This window comes from Staurois parvus, unplaced genomic scaffold (genome assembly GCF_062004578.1).
Source record: "Staurois parvus isolate SC_StPar_1 unplaced genomic scaffold, SC_StPar_1.0 ptg000440l, whole genome shotgun sequence".
NCBI lineage: Eukaryota > Metazoa > Chordata > Amphibia > Anura > Ranidae > Staurois > Staurois parvus.
The window spans coordinates 1,304,141-1,322,128 of NW_028318236.1; the positions used below are offsets into that span (position 1 = coordinate 1,304,141).

At 42.4% G+C, this 17,988-nt stretch overlaps 1 protein-coding gene across 1 annotated transcript in view; it reads right to left on the reverse strand.

Annotated features, from left to right (window-relative positions):
• LOC149454008 (contactin-5-like) overlaps positions 1–10,830 on the reverse strand; it is a gene marked incomplete at its 3' end in the record, with an annotated part of 1,251,777 nt that extends 1,240,947 nt beyond the window's left edge. Inside the window, exon 1 of the mRNA XM_089687921.1 lies at positions 10,300–10,830. The remainder of the gene's footprint in view (positions 1–10,299) is intronic.
• Positions 10,831–17,988: the final 7,158 nt, after the last annotated feature.

The following is a 17,988-nucleotide window of genomic DNA, read 5'->3' on the forward strand; positions in this document are numbered from 1 at the left end:
GGAAAAAAATGTGCATAAAATACAAGCACTTTGTGTGCTTTTGGGGTGCTCCAACTGAAGTCTATTGAGAACAAATGCTCTTGAGGCTTGAAGCTCAGAAGTTGATGTACTTTTTGGAGCTACAAGCTTCAAGTGACACTGCACTCAGGTGTGAAGAACTGAAAACCATGGGATTCTGTTATGCTCTGTATTTTTTATCTACAAAAAGTAATGAAAGACATAAAAAACAAAACAAAACATGGGGTTTTGGATGTTGAGAAGTTTGCAGCTTCAAGCTTTCAGGTACAAAACACTGAGTTGTGAAAGGGGCCTTGGAGTATCAGGCAGGATAATGAGTTTAATCAACCTTGCTACCAGTCCTAAAGCAAACCTTTAATGTAATTATTGAAAAGAAAATTAGCCAACTGGTGCCATGTAATACCTATATGTTCCGTATTCACATACTGATAGAGCTTCCTTGACTTCAATGGCATGGAGACAGGAAGCAAGACCCCCTCCATCTTCCACCATTGACAGTGCTGCATGCCTAACCTATTAACAGACTCAACTGTTACAAGAGGTCAGTACCTAAGCATATTCAAATAACAACTTATTGAAAGTCATGATCTGCAGAGGACCTGTTGCAGGCCACCAAGGTACAGGGAAGATGCAGAACCTTCAAGTAGATAAACTTTGACCTGTTAATGTAATTTTAAAAGTTGCTCCCAATGTTTTTTTTAAATCAGCAGTCTTCTTTAAAGAATACCTGTTGATCCTGCAATGGTCTTTGTACGGAGTGACAACTGTCTCCAATTAACCTACTGCATTTTATGCTGTGATATGTGCCCCCGGGTGGAGACTAGAGACAGCTGTGCCAACATACATTGAGCAAGTGTGGTCCATTGTTCTCACTATGGGGAAGCTAATCCACAGCAATGATGTGCAGCTGATACTGGGGCAAGTGCATGTAGACAGGAAGTTCAAACAAGAAAACTTGAGCATGGAATCCTCATTAGCATGACAGAAGTTCTTGAATACCAGTATAGTTAGTAAGAAACACCAATGTGGAGACAAAGCAAGGCTATGTGAAGGAAACGGTAACCCCAGATCTCCAGACCGGCATTGCAGGGCTTTGACAGCTGTCAAAAAGTCACCAATAAACAGCATCCAGTGCCACTGCCTCATGCTTTGTGGTGACCTCTACATGCTGGTTGAAAGAGGGGGACCTTGGCACACAGCTTTGTCTCCATCTTGGTGTTTCCTACCACCTATGCGGATAGTCAAGAATTTTAACTGTAAGTGTGCTATTTTATTCTTTCAAGAAAGGATCTTTGTCATGCTAATGAGGATCCTGCGCTCCTGTTTTTTTTTGTTGTTTGAGCTGCTTTTGGATCATCCCAGATCTCCACTGGAAGCTGCAGGATCCTTTTGTTATATGGTCCCTGACCATCTTCTTGATTTGATTGGAATTCTGTTTGGACTGAACTTCATTGATACTACTGGCATTGGACATTAAAAGCTGGGACTTGTAGTGCACTTTCCTAGTTTATGGATTTACTTTAATTCTTTGTAGACAGGAAGAGGCTCAGCAGCGCTTAGTGTCCAATCACCCAGATGCAGTATGGCTGTGCTGGCAGCTATTTCCAGTGTAGCCCCAACATACAGACAAGGCAAAATGCATTACTTTCTAAGGTTTGCAGGTTGTAACATACATTGCAAAGCCACCACAGAAAATAAAACTTGTGGCACTTCAAAAAAGTTCTGTGAAAGAAAAATAAACAGTGTGGCAGGATGTGCGTATCAGTACTGTGTCCCACAATGCACGCCGGTGGCCGTGCGTTTAGACCCAGCTTGCTGGTGTGACATAGCCCTGGAGAGTAACAAATTCATTTTTTTACAGGCCATTATTTAGGATATGCAGCACTTCAGTACACTAAATGTCATTCCGTCTGGGTTTTCATCAACTTACAGTTTTCCACTATCCTGACGGGCGCTCTGTTTTCTCTCTTTATTTGGATGAAAGGTTTACTTTAAGTCTTTATTTTGTTCCTTTCTACCTGTATAGCTTTTAGAAGTATACAGTATGTTGTACCCAGTAGGTGATCACATTTTGATTAATGCTGCAAAGATCTGTCTACAGCTGTCTGCAATTACCCAGTGTCCACACTGACAGCATTCTACAACTCTACTATGACAACAAGCACAATCTGAACATCTTTCACTGGGTACAATGCTACTTCTGAAGCTGGAACAGATAAAGCAGAGCATAATAGGTCATAAAAACTATTTACAAAGATGAATACTTCACCGTTCTACCGTATGAAATTTCCCAAAAAAGCAATGGTTGACATGAAGATATCTGGTCAACTGTTCTACGCAGTGAGCGGAATGATTGAGGCTATAGGGTCTATGTATTTCTATATACGAGGGTAGCAATAACCCATTTTTTTTACTTTTGCCTTTGTCCAATCCACTGTTCTACGCAGCAAGCGGAATGATTGAGGCTATACGGTCTATGTATTGCTATATACGAGGGCAGCAAATACCCATTTTTTTTACTTTTGCCTTTGTCCGATCCACTGTTTTACGCAGCGAGCGGAATGATTGAGGCTATAGGGTCTATGTATTGCTATATACGAGGGCAGCAAATACCCATTTTGTTTTTACTTTTGCCTTTTTCCGATCCACTGTTCTATGCAGTGAACGGAATGATTGAGGCTTAGGGTCTATATATTTCAGTATACAAGGGTAGCAAATACCCATTTTTTTTTTACTTTCACCTTTGTCTGGTCCACTGTTCTATGCAGTTTAGGGAATAATTGAGGCTTAGGGTCTATATATTTTTGTATACGAGGGTAGCAAATACCCATTTTTATTACTGTCTGGTCCACTGTTCTGTGCAGTGAATGGAATGATTGATGAAGACATCAAAGAATATACCACTTTTACCTATTGTACTAAATAATATCTACAGTTTATGTAAAGATTTGCTTTATGTCATCCTGGATTTATAATACTTACTAAGCACTTGCCTTGGGCATTGCTGTTCAGTGGCCAAAACGTTATCATAACTGACTTCATTGCCCCCCTTGGACTTTATGACACTATCCACATAAGTTTCATATACAAATAATAGAGAAGGCGTAAAGAATACAAACGTTTGCACTTATAAGTTACCAGTGATGGATATATTCATAGTTTCTTGATACTATCCAATATACAGTCCTACTGAAACTGTACAAACCGTAGAAGAAACTTATATGGTAACGTTCTATGTCTGAAATAAGGCTTTCCATAATCTCTACAAGCTTTTCTATATCTGTTCTGCCATGTGGGGCTGATTTGTGAAGTATAAAGAAAACTAGAGGTATAATGGAGTTGTTTTCAATAGCAATCTATCCAAATCCTTAGTTTATTTTGTCAGTGAATGAATGATGAAACCTGAATGGTTGCTTTTGGCAACATCAACTGTTTATTACAAAATCAGAACAGTTTCTCCAGAAATTGAGTCACATAAATGAACTGAGTCTCCACTATATACTTAGGATGAAATAAATTAGAGACTCGCCCAATAAAGTTGGAATAAAATATGCAAAAGCCATTTAAATGGCTTTGCCTGAAAAGCACTGATCTTTTAGTTCCCATTACAGAACTTAAATACAGCCCATTATTACAGATTAGCCTTTCTCAACCAGGGTTCCATGGGACTGTTGGGTTCCTCCAGAGGTTGCCAGGGATTCATTGAGGAAGGAGTAATGTCTGCCTCTTAGATAAGTTCCCATAGACACCAATGATCTTTTTTGCTATCTGTACAGGGGATCCTTCCCAATCATCACCAATGTGAGAAGCATTCTTTCCATTCATCACCAATGTGAGAAGCATTCTTTCTATTCATCACCAATGTGAGGAGAATACTTTCCACTGATCACAGATGAAAGGAGAATTCTTCCCACTGACCAACAATATACGGAGAGTCCTTCCCAATGCCCATTCTTTCAACTAACCACTACTGAAGCAGCATTCTTCTCAATGACCACCAATGAAGAAACATTCTTCCCAATGACCACCAATGTAAGAACAATTCTTTCCACTGACCACCAATGTAAGGAAAATCCTTCCCAATGACCACCAATGAAAGGAGCATTCTTCCCAAAGACCAGAAACAGTTGAGTACTGTCCATGATACTTTTTTATTTGCGTTAACATACAATTTTTCAGGACAAGCTTTCAGGGTGTACTGTGTACTTTCAGTACTGTCTCTGTCACAAGTGAACTAATATGGCTACAATCAATTATCCCAATGAACGCCAATGTAAGGAACATTCTTTCAACTGACCACTAATGTAAGAAACATTCTTTCAACTGACCACTACTGTAAGGAGCATTCTTCCCAATGACCACCAATGTAAGAAGCATTCTTCCCAATGACCACCAATGTAAGGAGCATTCTTTCAACTGACCACTAATGTAAGGAACATTCTTCCAACTAATCACTAAAGTAAGGAGCATTCTTTCCAATGATCACCAATGTAAGAAGCCTTTTTTCGAACTAGCCACTAATGTGAGGAACATTCTTCCCAATGATCAGAAACATAAAGGCCATTCTTCTCAGAAATCACCAATGTAAGCAACATTCTCCCAAGTGATCACCAGTGTAAGAGCATTCTTCCCACTGACCACCAATATGAAGGCATTCTTCCCATTGATCACCAATGTAAAGGGCATTCTCCCCAGTGATCAGCAGTGTAAGACACATTCTTCCCACTGACCACCAATGTAAGGGGCATTCTTCCCATTGACCACAAATTTAAGGACATTCTTCCCACTGATCACCAACGTAAGGGCATTCTTCCCACTGACCACCAATGTGAATGCATTCTTCCCACTGATCACCAATGTAAGGACAATCTTCCCACTGATCACCAATGTAAGGACAATCTTCCCACTGACCACCAATATAAGGACATTCTTCCCACTGTTTACCAATGTAAGGGCATTCTTCCCACTGACCACCAATGTGAAGGCATTCTCCCCACTGATCACCAATGTAAAGACAATCTTCCCACTGACCACCAATATAAGGACATTCTTCCCACTGTTTACCAACGTAAGGGCATTCTTCCCACTGACCACCAATGTGAAGGCATTCTCCCCACTGATCACCAATGTGAAGGCATTCTCCCCACTGATCACCAATGTAAAGACAATCTTCCCACTGACCACCAATATAAGGACATTCTTCCCACTGTTTACCAACGTAAGGGCATTCTTCATACTGATCACCAATGTAAGGAGCATTCTTCCCACTGACCACCAATGTAAGGAACATTCTTCCCCCAGACCATCTTTCAATGTAGAGTGAGCTATAGATATAGTAATTATTAGCAGGGGGTCCCTGAGGCTGAGAAGTTATTTCAAGGGTTTCTTTGAGTTAGAAAAGGTTGAGAAAGACTGTTATAGATAACTATGTCATAGTCCAAATTAATAAAAAAAAGTATTTCAACTTGAAATGCCAAGTGAAATCTATGTTGGCCAATGTCTGGGTTTTTTTTTACTTTACCTTGACAAATTATGACTCTTGGGGACAATTTTTAGCTTGCAGCGGTTATCTTAGGTTTGTTAAAAGATACCCACCACGTCCACATAGTACAAATCATTTCATGATAGAATGATGCTCAGATAAGCCAATAGGGGCAGATAAAAGTCCAAAGTTACCCAATGAAAACTATATATAAAAATAGGTGTGATTTTTGTTTTATGTCTGCAGCATGTGTTTACGTTCTGGTTTTCTTAACTTCTGAAGAAAATTTGTATATTATAAATAGAGAATATTGACAAAATTGTGTTCTAGTATTATGTCTGACAATTACATTCCCTCACTGGAGGATAGGCTAAAAGAAAACAAGCCGGCAAGATGTTTTCACAAACAAGAGATCTGAACAATTCACAGCTAACGCCAGTGTATCTTAAGCCTAATTAAGTAGATCATGTGTAACGGGCTCATTAGAAGTCTACTCACTGTAGCAAACTCCACATTTCATTATCGCTTGATATATGGCACTATTATACAAACAACCAGCAAGTTTTTGACTCATTATTGGCAGCATGAGCGAAAGTTATGTTTGGCATCAGTACCTTCCACCAACAGGGTCCTCTTAGTTCATCCTTTCTCAACCAGCGTTTTGTGCTACCCTGGGGTTGCTTGGGGGTTCTTTGAGAAGATTGATCTCCTACCCACGCTGACCACTAGAATTTCATTATTTTTTCTGGTCATTATTATTATTTGTTCAAATTCTTGATTATTAAGTAAACCAATCTTTATTCCTCAATTTAAAACCGTCGACAACCTACTGGTCACGCTAAGGTACCATGACCTGTAGGTCCAATCATTTCAGTTGGGTTTCCAAGACATGAAACTATTTCATTCGCTCCTTCTTGGTATTATTTGTTATATCTTGATTATTAAGTAAACTTCATTCCTTAGTCATCTAGCTAAAACCTACTGATTACACCAATGTACTATGTGTAGGTCTAATAATTTTAGTAGGGGGTTCCAAGACCTGAAAACTATTCAGGAGTTCCTTCTTGCCATTACTGGTTGAATTACTGACTAACCCTCAGTGGTTATTCTTCTACTAGAATGCTATTGTACCATGAGCTGTAATTCTAATCATTCTGAGACCCGTAAACTATTTCAAGGGCAATATTTGTTCAATTATTTGATTATCAAGCAAACCCTATTCTGTTTTCTTCTACTTAAAACTCTCTACAACCTACCGATCAAGCTAATTTACCATGAGCTGTAGGTCTAATCATTTTAATGGAGGTTTCCGAGACCTGAACACTATTTTAGGGGGTTCCTCATTGGTAAAAAGATTGAGAAAGGCGTGCCTTATTTAAATCCATTGATTGTGTATACGTTATATGAGCATGCGAGAGAAATGCTTAGTTGTAACGTGCAAAAACTCAAAGTCACCAATCAGAAATTGAGTTTACTGTAATACGCTAAGAGGTCATCACTGGTTGCTGTTGCTTATAATGCACATCATAATTACCTTATGCATTAGTAAGTAAATCTACATAAAATAATCCAGCTTGTCCATTAATAATAGCTATTATTTTGAGCACAGCTAAAGTGCTATAACCCACAAAAAAACGATTTTGGATTGCCAAAGGCACATGGGTTAGCAATGGCTATTGTAATGACTTGAATTATCTGGAAGGCGATGCTATAGTCATTGTCAGCCCTGTTGAATGCAGACACACCTGTTAATACACTCCATACCCAAGTGCTCTGGCATGACCATTTCTAACTATACTTTACCAACACTCCCTGCAGGATAAGATACATTGATTGTCTATTCTGTACCGACAATGTGACATAATTTCACTTAATGCTCCGTGATAAGTTGCAATCACAGACAGCAGCACTCAGGATGACATGCAGGAATTTGCTGAAGCTCTGCCATGACTGTGTAGAGGTACAAATGTCTACAAGACCCGCAACATCCCCCACACAGAGCAGGTGCAGCAGCCAACATGCTTTTAGCTCCTAAGACAATTACAGCATAGGCAGCCTGCTTGCTTAGACAGCTGCCACGAGCATGCTGGGACTTTTAGCTCTCTTTGCTATCAATACCTATTGTTGCTTGTGTCTGATCTATCACATCATCGGTTCCCTGTGCTGATTGCACGCTTCTAACCATATTGCAAACATAGTACTACCAGAGCATGCTGGGACTTGTAGTTCCCCAAACTTACAATACCTGTTCATCCTTATCTCGGATCTATATCATCCTTGATCTCCTGTGCTGATTGCATACTTCTGAATATCACAGACCTAGTACTACCAGAGCATGCTGGGACTTGTAGTTCCCCAAACTTACGATACCTGTTCATCCTTATCTCAGATCTATATCATCCTTGATCCCCTGTGCTGATTGCATACTTCTGACTATCGCATACCTAGTACTATCAGAGCATGCTGAGGCTTGTAGTTCCCTAAACTTACAATACGTTTTCATCCTTATCTCAGATCTATATCATCCTTGATCCCCTGTGCTGATTGCATACTTCTGACTATCACAGACCTAGTACTACCAGAGCATGCTGGGACTTGTAGTTCCCCAAACTTACAATACCTGTTCATCCTTATCTCGGATCTATATCATCCTTGATCCCCTGTGCTGATTGCATACTTCTGACTATCGCATACCTAGTACTATCAGAGCATGCTGAGGCTTGTAGTTCCCTAAACTTACAATACCTTTTCATCCTTATCTCAGATATATATCATCCTTGATCCCCTGTGCTGATTGCATACTTCTGACTATATCGCATACCTAGCACTATCAGAACATGCTGGGACTTGTAGCTCCCCTATTGCTTCTTATCTCTGATCAATAGCTGTACTGATCCGCTGTGCTGATTGCATACTTCTAACCACACTGCAAACATAGTGCTACCAGAGCATGCTGGGACCTGTAGTTCCACAAGCTTACAGTACCTACTGTTGCTTGATTCTATCAATAGCATCATTGATCCCCTGTGCTGATTACACCCTTGCAATATAGTACTACCTGAGCATGCTGGGACTTGTAGGTCCCCATGCATGGTGCACCTATTGTTGCTTGCATTGGCTCTATAACATCACTGATCCCCTGTGCTGATTACACCCTTGCAATATAATACTACCTGAGCATGCTGGGACTTCTAGTTCCCCATGCAAGGTGCACCTATTGTTGCTTGCATTGGCTCTATAACATCACTGATCCCCTGTGCTGATGACACCCTTGCAATATGAGCATGCTGGGACTTGTGGCCCCCCAAGCTTGCAATACTTATTGTTGCTTGATTCTGGTTTATAACATCATTGATCCCTTGTGCTGATTGCACACTCGCAAACACAGCACCACCAGAGAATGCTGGGACTTGTAGCTCCCCATTCTAGTTGCGCCCAATATGCTGTATAACATCATTGATACCCTGTGCTGATTGCACACTTTTACCCACGCTGCAAACAAAGTTACCAGAGCATGCTGGGACTTGTAGCCCCCCACTATTGCTGCTTATCTCTGATTTATAACATTATTGATCCCTTGTGCTGATTCCACACTTCTAACCACATTGCACACCAAGTTCAACCAGAGCATGCTGGGACTTGTAGTCCCTCTACTATTCCTGCTTGTTTCTTATCTGTAACAGGACCCCCTGTGCTGTTTGCACACTTCTACCCACATTGCACACCTAGTACTACCAGAGCCTGCTGGGATTTGTAGTCCCTCCACTGTTGCTGCTTGTTTCTTATCTATAACAGGATCCCCTATGCTGATTACACACCTCTAACCACACTGCACACCTAGTACTACCAGAGCCTGCTGGGACTTGTAGTCCCCACACCACCACCACTATTGCTGCTTGTTTCTTATCTATAGCAGGACCCCCCAGTGCTGATTGCATACTTCTAACCACATTGCACAACTAGTACTACCAGAGCCTGCTGGGACTTGTAGTCCCCCCACTATTGCTGCTTGTTTCTCATCTATAGCAGGATCCCCTGTGCTGATTGCACACCTCTAACCACATTGCACATCTAGTACTAACGGAGCCTGCTGGGACTTATACCCCCCCACCACCCCCACCACTATTGCTGCTTGTTCCTTATCTATAGCAGGACCCCCTGTGCTGATTGCACACCTCTAACCACATTACACAACTAGTACTACCAGAGCCTGCTGGGACTTATAGTCCCCCCACTATTGCTGCTTGTTTCTCATCTATAGCAGGACCCCCCAGTGCTGATTGCACACCTCTAACCACATTACACACATATTACTACCAGAGCCTGCTGGGAGATGTAGTCCCCCCACTATTGCTGCTTGTTTCTCATCTTTAGCAGGACCCCCCAGTGCTGATTGCACACCTCTAACCACATTACACAACTAGTACTAGCAGAGCCTGCTGGGAGTTGTAGTCCCCCCACTATTGCTGCTTGTTTCTCATCTATAGCAGAACCCCCCAGTGCTGATTGCAAACCTCTAACCACATTGCACACCTAGTACTTCCAGAGCCTGCTGGGACTTGTAGTTCCCCCTATTGCATGCCTCTCTCTGATCTACATCCTCATTGATCCCCAGCACACTTCTATAGCAGGAAAGAACTTCCTGTGCCTGTAGAGCACATGCAATCTCAGCTGGTCCCCCAGCCACCAGCAGCTCTGCTCAGGGACCTTTAAATGCATGTGCTCCCCCTCTGTAGAAAAGTGTCAGCCTGGCAATCCATCAGATGGGAGGTAGAAGTCCCCCCCTTCCCCAGCCTTACCTTGTCTGCCATAGGAGCTCCTTGTCTGCTAGCATCCTCCTGCCCAGGCAGTGCTGTGATCTCCAGGCAGATAGGAGTTTGTCCTGGAGGAGCTGTCCAGCATTCCCTTGTAGAGTGACAATCCTTAGATCCAGGTGGAGAAATCCCAGACAGGGGCTGAGTTCGGAGCAATGTCCATGTGTGTCCCCCCTACACCCTCTGTGTGTCAGGAGGCTGGAGGAGAGCTGATGCACCTTCTCTGCTGCCTGGCTGGTGGAGAACAATTTCTCATGCGATGCTTTCCCTTTTCTGTGCAGCTGGGCGCCGCTCACTGGTTGTGTCCTCCTTGTCAGCTCTCTGCTTCCCTCTCCCTCCTCCTCCTCCTCCCTTCTTCATTCTTTCCTTTTTATTTCCTCCTCACCATCCTCTCTCTCTCTCTCTCTCTCTCTCACTTTTCTCTCTCCGCTCCTTCCTGCCTCCCTCTCCTGGTATGGTGGAGGAGAGGATTCCTCGCTTCTCTGCTCGGCCGTTCTCATACCAGGAACCGCTGAAAGCAGTTACCCCTAGCAACCACAGCTGGCATCACCAATGGGGAGGGGGGGGGATTGGTTGCTATGGGTTACTGCACTGTGTACAATAAAGGTGTACAATATGATGGGGATTGGTTGCTATGGGTTACTGCACAATGCACACAAGAGGTGATCAGGGATTGTCACTATGGGCTACAGCACTGTGCACAATGGGGGATAGGTTGCTATGGGTTACCGCACCATGCACAATAAAGAGGTGATGGGGGTTTGGTTGCTATGGGTGACTGTAAGTGCACAATGGGGGGATGATGGAGGATTGGTTGTTATGGGTTACTGTACAGAGCACAATAAAGAGGTGATAGGGGATTGGTTGCTGTAGGTTACTGCACTGTGCACAATATAGAGGGGATGGAGACTGGTTGCTATGGGTTACTGCACTGTGCACAATATAGAGGGGATGGGGATTGGTTGCTGTGGGTTACTGCACTGTGCATAATATAGAGGTGATGAGGGATTGGTTGCTATGGATTACTGCACTGTGCACTCTATTATTATTATTATACAGGATTTATATAGCGCCAACAGTTTGCCATGGGTTACTGCACTGTGCACAATATAGAGGTGATGGGGGATTGGTTGCCATGGGTTACTGCACTGTGCACAATATAGAGGTGATGGGGGATTGGTTGTCATGGGTTACTGCACTGTGCACAATATAGAGGTGATGGGGATTGGTTGTCATGGGTTACTCCACTGTGCACAATATAGAGGTGATGGGGATTGGTTGTCATGGGTTACTGCACTGTGCACAATATAGAGGTGATGGGGATTGGTTGCCATGGGTTACTGCACTGTGCACAATATAGAGGTGATGGGGATTGTTTGCTATGGTTGCTGCACTGTACAATATAGAGGTGATGGGGATTGGTTGCCATGGGTTACTGCACTGTGCACAATATAGAGGTGATGGGGGATTGGTTGTCATGGGTTACTGCACTGTGCACAATATAGAGGTGATGGGGATTGGTTGTCATGGGTTACTCCACTGTGCACAATATAGAGGTGATGGGGATTGGTTGTCATGGGTTACTGCACTGTGCACAATATAGAGGTGATGGGGATTGGTTGCCATGGGTTACTGCACTGTGCACAATATAGAGGTGATGGGGATTGTTTGCTATGGTTGCTGCACTGTGTACAATATAGAGGTGATGGGGATTGGTTGCCATGGGTTACTGCACTGTGCACAATATAGAGGTGATGGGGATTGGTTGCCATGGGTTACTACACTGTGCACAATATAGAGGTGGTGGGGGATTGTTTGCTATGGTTACTGCACTGTGCACAATATAGAGGTGATGGGAAATTGGTTGCCACAGGTTACCGCATTGTTCATAATATAGAGGTGATGGGGGATTGTTTGCTATGGTTACTGCACTGTGCACAATATAGAGGTGATTGGGATTGGTTGCCATGGGTTACTGCACTGTGCACATTGCTCCCATGGTGGCAACACGCTGCTTCAGTTTTATTGTCTGATCAATGAAAATAATTGAATTGGTAAAGAATGAAATATCCATAAGCCCAGGTTCTGCAGTATAGTGGGGTCCTGCATGTCACATTTGTGGGGGGCGCAGCACCTGCAGGTGACATGGGGGAAAACATCTCCAACCTTCTTTTAAAAATCCGGGTGGCACCGTGCAGTTTAGTGCACCTGAAAACAGGTGAGATTTTGGTGTAGGCTTAGTGAGATTTCTGAACTGGAATTCTACTTAAACTATCGACTTCCCAGTGCGTGTGTCATATCAATCAAATGGGGGTTGACTATAGACCGATTGTTTTTATCTGAAGAGACCAATCAGAAAAAAAAAAACAAGCAATCATTTAACAAAGCGTGTATGGCCACCCAGGGGCGGACTGACAACTCATGGGTCCCCCGGGCAATAGGGGATCATGGGGCCCCTGTGTTCTTTCCCAAACTCAAAAAAGCCTATGAAAAAGGTACCAGGGACATCTCATGGGGCCCCCTACTGACTACAGGCCCTCAGGCAGTGCCCGAGTTTCCAAATGGTCAGTCTGCCCCTGTGGCCACCATAAGGCTCATCACACACATTACAATCTGACCACACAATTTCTGTGCAAATGACTTAGATTTACCAAAACTGTGTAATAAGAGGACCTACCAAACCTATCCAATCGGTTTGTGCCCAATCAGGCAGACCCTTGTACAATGTAGTTGTTGGTACATCTAACGGTGGCCATACATGCCTCGATTTTATTATCCAGTCGATGTGTGATGTCATTAAAATGTTCAAATCAGCAAACAATCAAATAGACTGTAACGTCCCTTCTGGGCGATTTAGATCAGATGCAATCAAACTGGCCAAGTCAATTGGCCAAGGTGGAGCCTTCTCGACTGTGTTGCATTGATGGCAGTACTAAGATGCTTTACTGGTGATAACGATCGTTTTTCTATCGATCAGATTATGAGGCTGCCTTGGTGAAAAGAGAAATGCATTGATAACTTATGATCATTTCTTCCTACTATCAATTGAAATCCACTTCCCTGTGTGTGTCATATTGATCAACTATAGATCGATTATTCCAATCAGGAGACAGCCATTGGAAAATATATTGATCATTTATCAAAGTGTATGACTTTCATAAAGCTGACCATACAATCTCCTTTGGATCTACCAAAGTCGATATCAATTGAATTGGATGTTTCGGATTGTCCTCATATTACATAGCTTTGGTAGAGCTAAAGGAGATTGTATAATCACATTGTATAGTATGTGTAGTGTATGGCCAACTGAAAGGAGATTGTACAATCAGATCGTAACGTGTCTGCTGAGCTAAAGCGGTATTAAACCCAAAACCAAAAGTGTGATGCATTGCTGCTTATCAACCATTAGATTTGGTGGCTGCATTAGTTTCCTTTTTTTTAGACTTTTCCCTTCTGTTTTCACCTGGTGACATCCCTCCGGTATTAGATTGCCCCCACTCTGGATGAAGGAGCACAGGGGGCACCCTTGGACAGCATCATTGCCAGTCTGGGGAGAAGGGGAGTGTTAGATGTACTAGCAGATTTACATACACTAACACATTGAAGCAAAACTCCAGCTAATACTTTATAATCACCCTCCTCACCTTTAGGTGCACCCTGAAAACCCATCTCTTCAGGGAAGCCTCACCTAACAGCCGATCTCCTCCTACCACTCCACCCCCCACAGCCATTTCCTCCTGTACCACTATCCCCTCCCTCCTAGATTGTAAGCTCCAAGGAGCAGGGCCCTCCAACCCCTTGTGTATTGTATTGTTACTGTATTGTCTCATGTTTTGTCCCCCACTATAATGTATAGCGCCGAGCAGGGGCGGACTGACCATTTGGAAACTCTGCCACTGCCCGAGGGCCCGGGGTCAGTAGGGGACCCCATGAGATGCCCCTGGTACCTTTTTCGTAGGCTTTTTTGAGTTTGGGCAAGGACACAGGGGCCCCATGATCCCCTATTGCCCGGGGGCCCCATGAGTTGTCAGTCCGCCCCTGGCGCTGAGCAAACCTTTTGGTGCTATATAAATACTGTATAATAATAATAATAATAATCAGTTACAGCAAACAGTTTTTGTTTTACATTAACCACTTGCCCTCCAGAGGATTTACCCCCCTTCCCAACCAGGCCATTATTTGCGATACAGCACTGCGTTACTTTACCTGACAATTGTGCGGTCATGCAACTCTGCACCCAAATGACATTTATGTTCTTTTATTCCCACGAATAGAGTTTTCTTTCAGTGGTATTTGATCACTTGTGCTGTTTTTATTTTTTGACCTATAAAAAAAAAAGAACAACAATTTTGAGAAAAAAACATTTTTGACTTTTTACTATTAAACATGTCCAGTAAAAAAAATTTTAAAAAATCAAATTTTGTCATAAATTTAGGCCAAAATGTATTCGGCGACATGTCTTTGCTAAAACAAAATCCCAATAAGTGTAAATTAATTGGTTTATGTGAAAGTTATAACATCTACAAATGGCGGTATAGATACTGAAATTATTTTATTTTTTACTAGTAATGGCGGCGATCAGGAATAGCGGGACTGAGGCAGCCATTCCGACATTGGGGGGGAACTGACTTGGTGTCACTGACATCCCCAGTGACACCAATACGGTGATCAGTGCTAATAAAAAGCAGTGGCACTGTAGTAATGGCACTGGGCAGGAAATAGTTAACATCTGGGGTGAACAAAGGGTTAACTGTGTGCTGTTTTACTATGGGGGCTGTGTCTGTGCTTCACTGTAAGCACAATGCTTTGTATGGCTGTACTATGCTGAGCCATACAAAGCAATGTGCAGGAGCTGACAGGGGAGAGATCTGTATTGTTTACATACAGGTCTCTCCCCAGCTGGAAATCCTCGGAGATCGCCAGGTGCTGGTGGGAATTACCGGCCTGGACCCAGTGATTGACAGTTGAGACCGCGAATGGCAGAACTGCAAAATCACGTATATATACGTGATTTTGTGCACCCATGCCACCCTGTAGCAGTATTTCTGCTATAGGGCGGCGCAGAAGCAGTTAATAAATAAAAGCTGATCATTGTACCCCTGTCAGTGGTAAATGGTTTGTCGCCATCTGCAGCTCTATCTGCAGGACAAATAGTTCTGTTGAAAAACAACAAACTTACTGGCTGGATCACCAGAGGAAACTAGAAGAAAGAAAACCTAAAAGAAGGAAACTAATGCAACCATCACGTCTAATGAATGGTAAGCTGCAATAGAATACGTTTGCTTTTGGGTTTAATACTGCTTTAAAGCTGAAATCTGGGGTCTGTTTTTCGGCCATCTTTGAGCAATGGATCTTGACAAGCTACAATAACCATGTATTTAATATCATCCGGTCTGTAGATTATTGAGTGACTGGATGCTGTGGGTTACTGCATGGCTGGCATTGCTGTGATAAGGACTGGTGTAGACCTGCAAATGGAAATGATTTCAAGTGAATTCAGCATGCATTTGCTTCTGACCTCCTTCTGAGCTGCTTTGACCACTTTTGTATTCCCTCTGACTAGTATAGGGAGCAAACTATTCCCTCACTATGGGGGAAAAAAAAATCAGAGGGGCTATAAATCTCCTTTACTCTATCCAAAATTGAAAAAAAAAGTTTTGCCTTTAACCCCTTCCCGCATATATGTGGCCCCACTGGACTGGGCTTTTTTTTTTTTCATTGGGCTGCATATATGCATGTGGAGCACTCCCAGCACAGAGACTGGGGTCTCAACGGGAGCCCCGGGTCCCATACTAACGATAGGGACCCGGAACTCCCGGGCCTGGGTCACCTGATCTCTGTGATAGCCTCTGACTAGCTGTCACAGTCATCAGTCACTGTGAAGCCCGCCCCTGTATTTTCTCTCTCTTTGAATGGAGAAGAGAGATACATTGTATCTCTCTCCTTGCAGAGAGAAAAATAAACAAAACTGTGTGTAAAAAAAAAAAAAATAATAATATTTAAAAACATAAAATAATAAAGTAAAAATACCTAGATCAAGGTTTAATCTTGGTCACTGCCAGGGTTAGTGTTAGGGTCAAAGGTCATGGCCAGAATATTTTTTTTTTAATTTCTTACATTGGTATCAGCGTCAGTCAGTGTCACGGTGTTTTAGCCATGATTTAAACAAAGCAAAATGTACACTATTATTTCTTGGCCTTACTACAGGTACATACAACTAACATACACATATGTGATGCAACTGCGATTGGCGGGAGCAGGAGAATTTATTTTGGGTTGTCTTTTAGTGGCAGATTGTGGTAGTAGCTCCCCCCGAATTCCTGGGTCCGGGTCACCTGATCGCTGTGGTAGCCTCTGACTGGTTATCACAGTGATCAGTTGCTGTGAAGCCCACCCCTGTGTTTTCTCTCTCTCTGAATGGAGAAGAGAGATACATTGTATATCTCTCTCTGCTTGCAGAGAGAAATATAAACCAAACCGTGTGTAAAAAAAATAAAAATAATAATAATATTAAAAAAAATAAAGTAAAAAATCCTAGATCAAGGTTTGATCTTGGTCACTGCCAGGGTCAAGGTTAGGGTCAAAAGTCATGGCCAGAATATTTTTGGCAGATTTATTTTTTTAAATTTCTTATCTTGGTATCCGGGTCAGTCACTGTGTTTTAGGTAGGATTTAAACAAAGCAAAATGTACACTAGTATTTCTAGGCCTTACTACGGGTACATACAACAACTAACATACATATATGTGGTGCCTCTGCGATCGGCAGGAGCAGGAGAATTTATTTTGGGTTGTCCTTTGGTGGCAGATTATGGTAGTAGCAAGAAATATACAGCTAAATGAAAAAAATATTTTTTTTACTATTTTGGGCAAGTTTTCCTTTGATAATATTAATTAAAAAAAATCAGGAGATATCTATTACCATTTACCATCAAATGAAAGCCCAATTACTCCTGAAAAAAACATGGTATAAGCCACCTGGATGCACTAAGTAGTTGTGATGATATGTACATTATATATGTATGTTATACTAACACTTGTCAAAGTTGCAAAATTGTGCTTAGGCATTAACATTTGTTTTACCCTTGTGCGTGAAGGGGTTAATGACACCTTAAAGTGTTACTAAACCCACAACAGTAAAATTAGCCTGTATATGCAGTAAAGCATGCTTGTTAGGGGTTATTCCTCTGCATTGTGTAAAAACGCTGTTTGATCCTGCCTTCTCTTATCCTCCCCTCCTTCCAGTGTCCCCCTCTTACTTCCTGATAAGACATATCATGTGGAGTCACTCTGCACATGCTCAGTTTGGTGTGTATTGCTAGAGAGGGTTTTTTTTTTCTTGGGAGAGTGCATGTAATCAACAGTGCTACTCACAGGACATAGTGACTGTGTCCCAGAATAGCCCTAATCAGCACTGTTCAGACAGAGGTCAAGGGTTCTGCCTCCTCCTAGAGCAAAATTAATAACTCCTCCTACAAGCTTTAATCAGTGCTCTGCTGGACACTGATAGAAGTCACAAGACTGCTATATACTGCTGATGAGAAAAGGTATTTAGCAGTTTATATTTACTAAAATAATTGCACTTCAATGTTCTGTGTACTGTGGGAGACCAGATATAGTGAATGCAGGGTCCTGGGTTTAGTAACACTTTAAAGGTCACAGAATACACTATCAT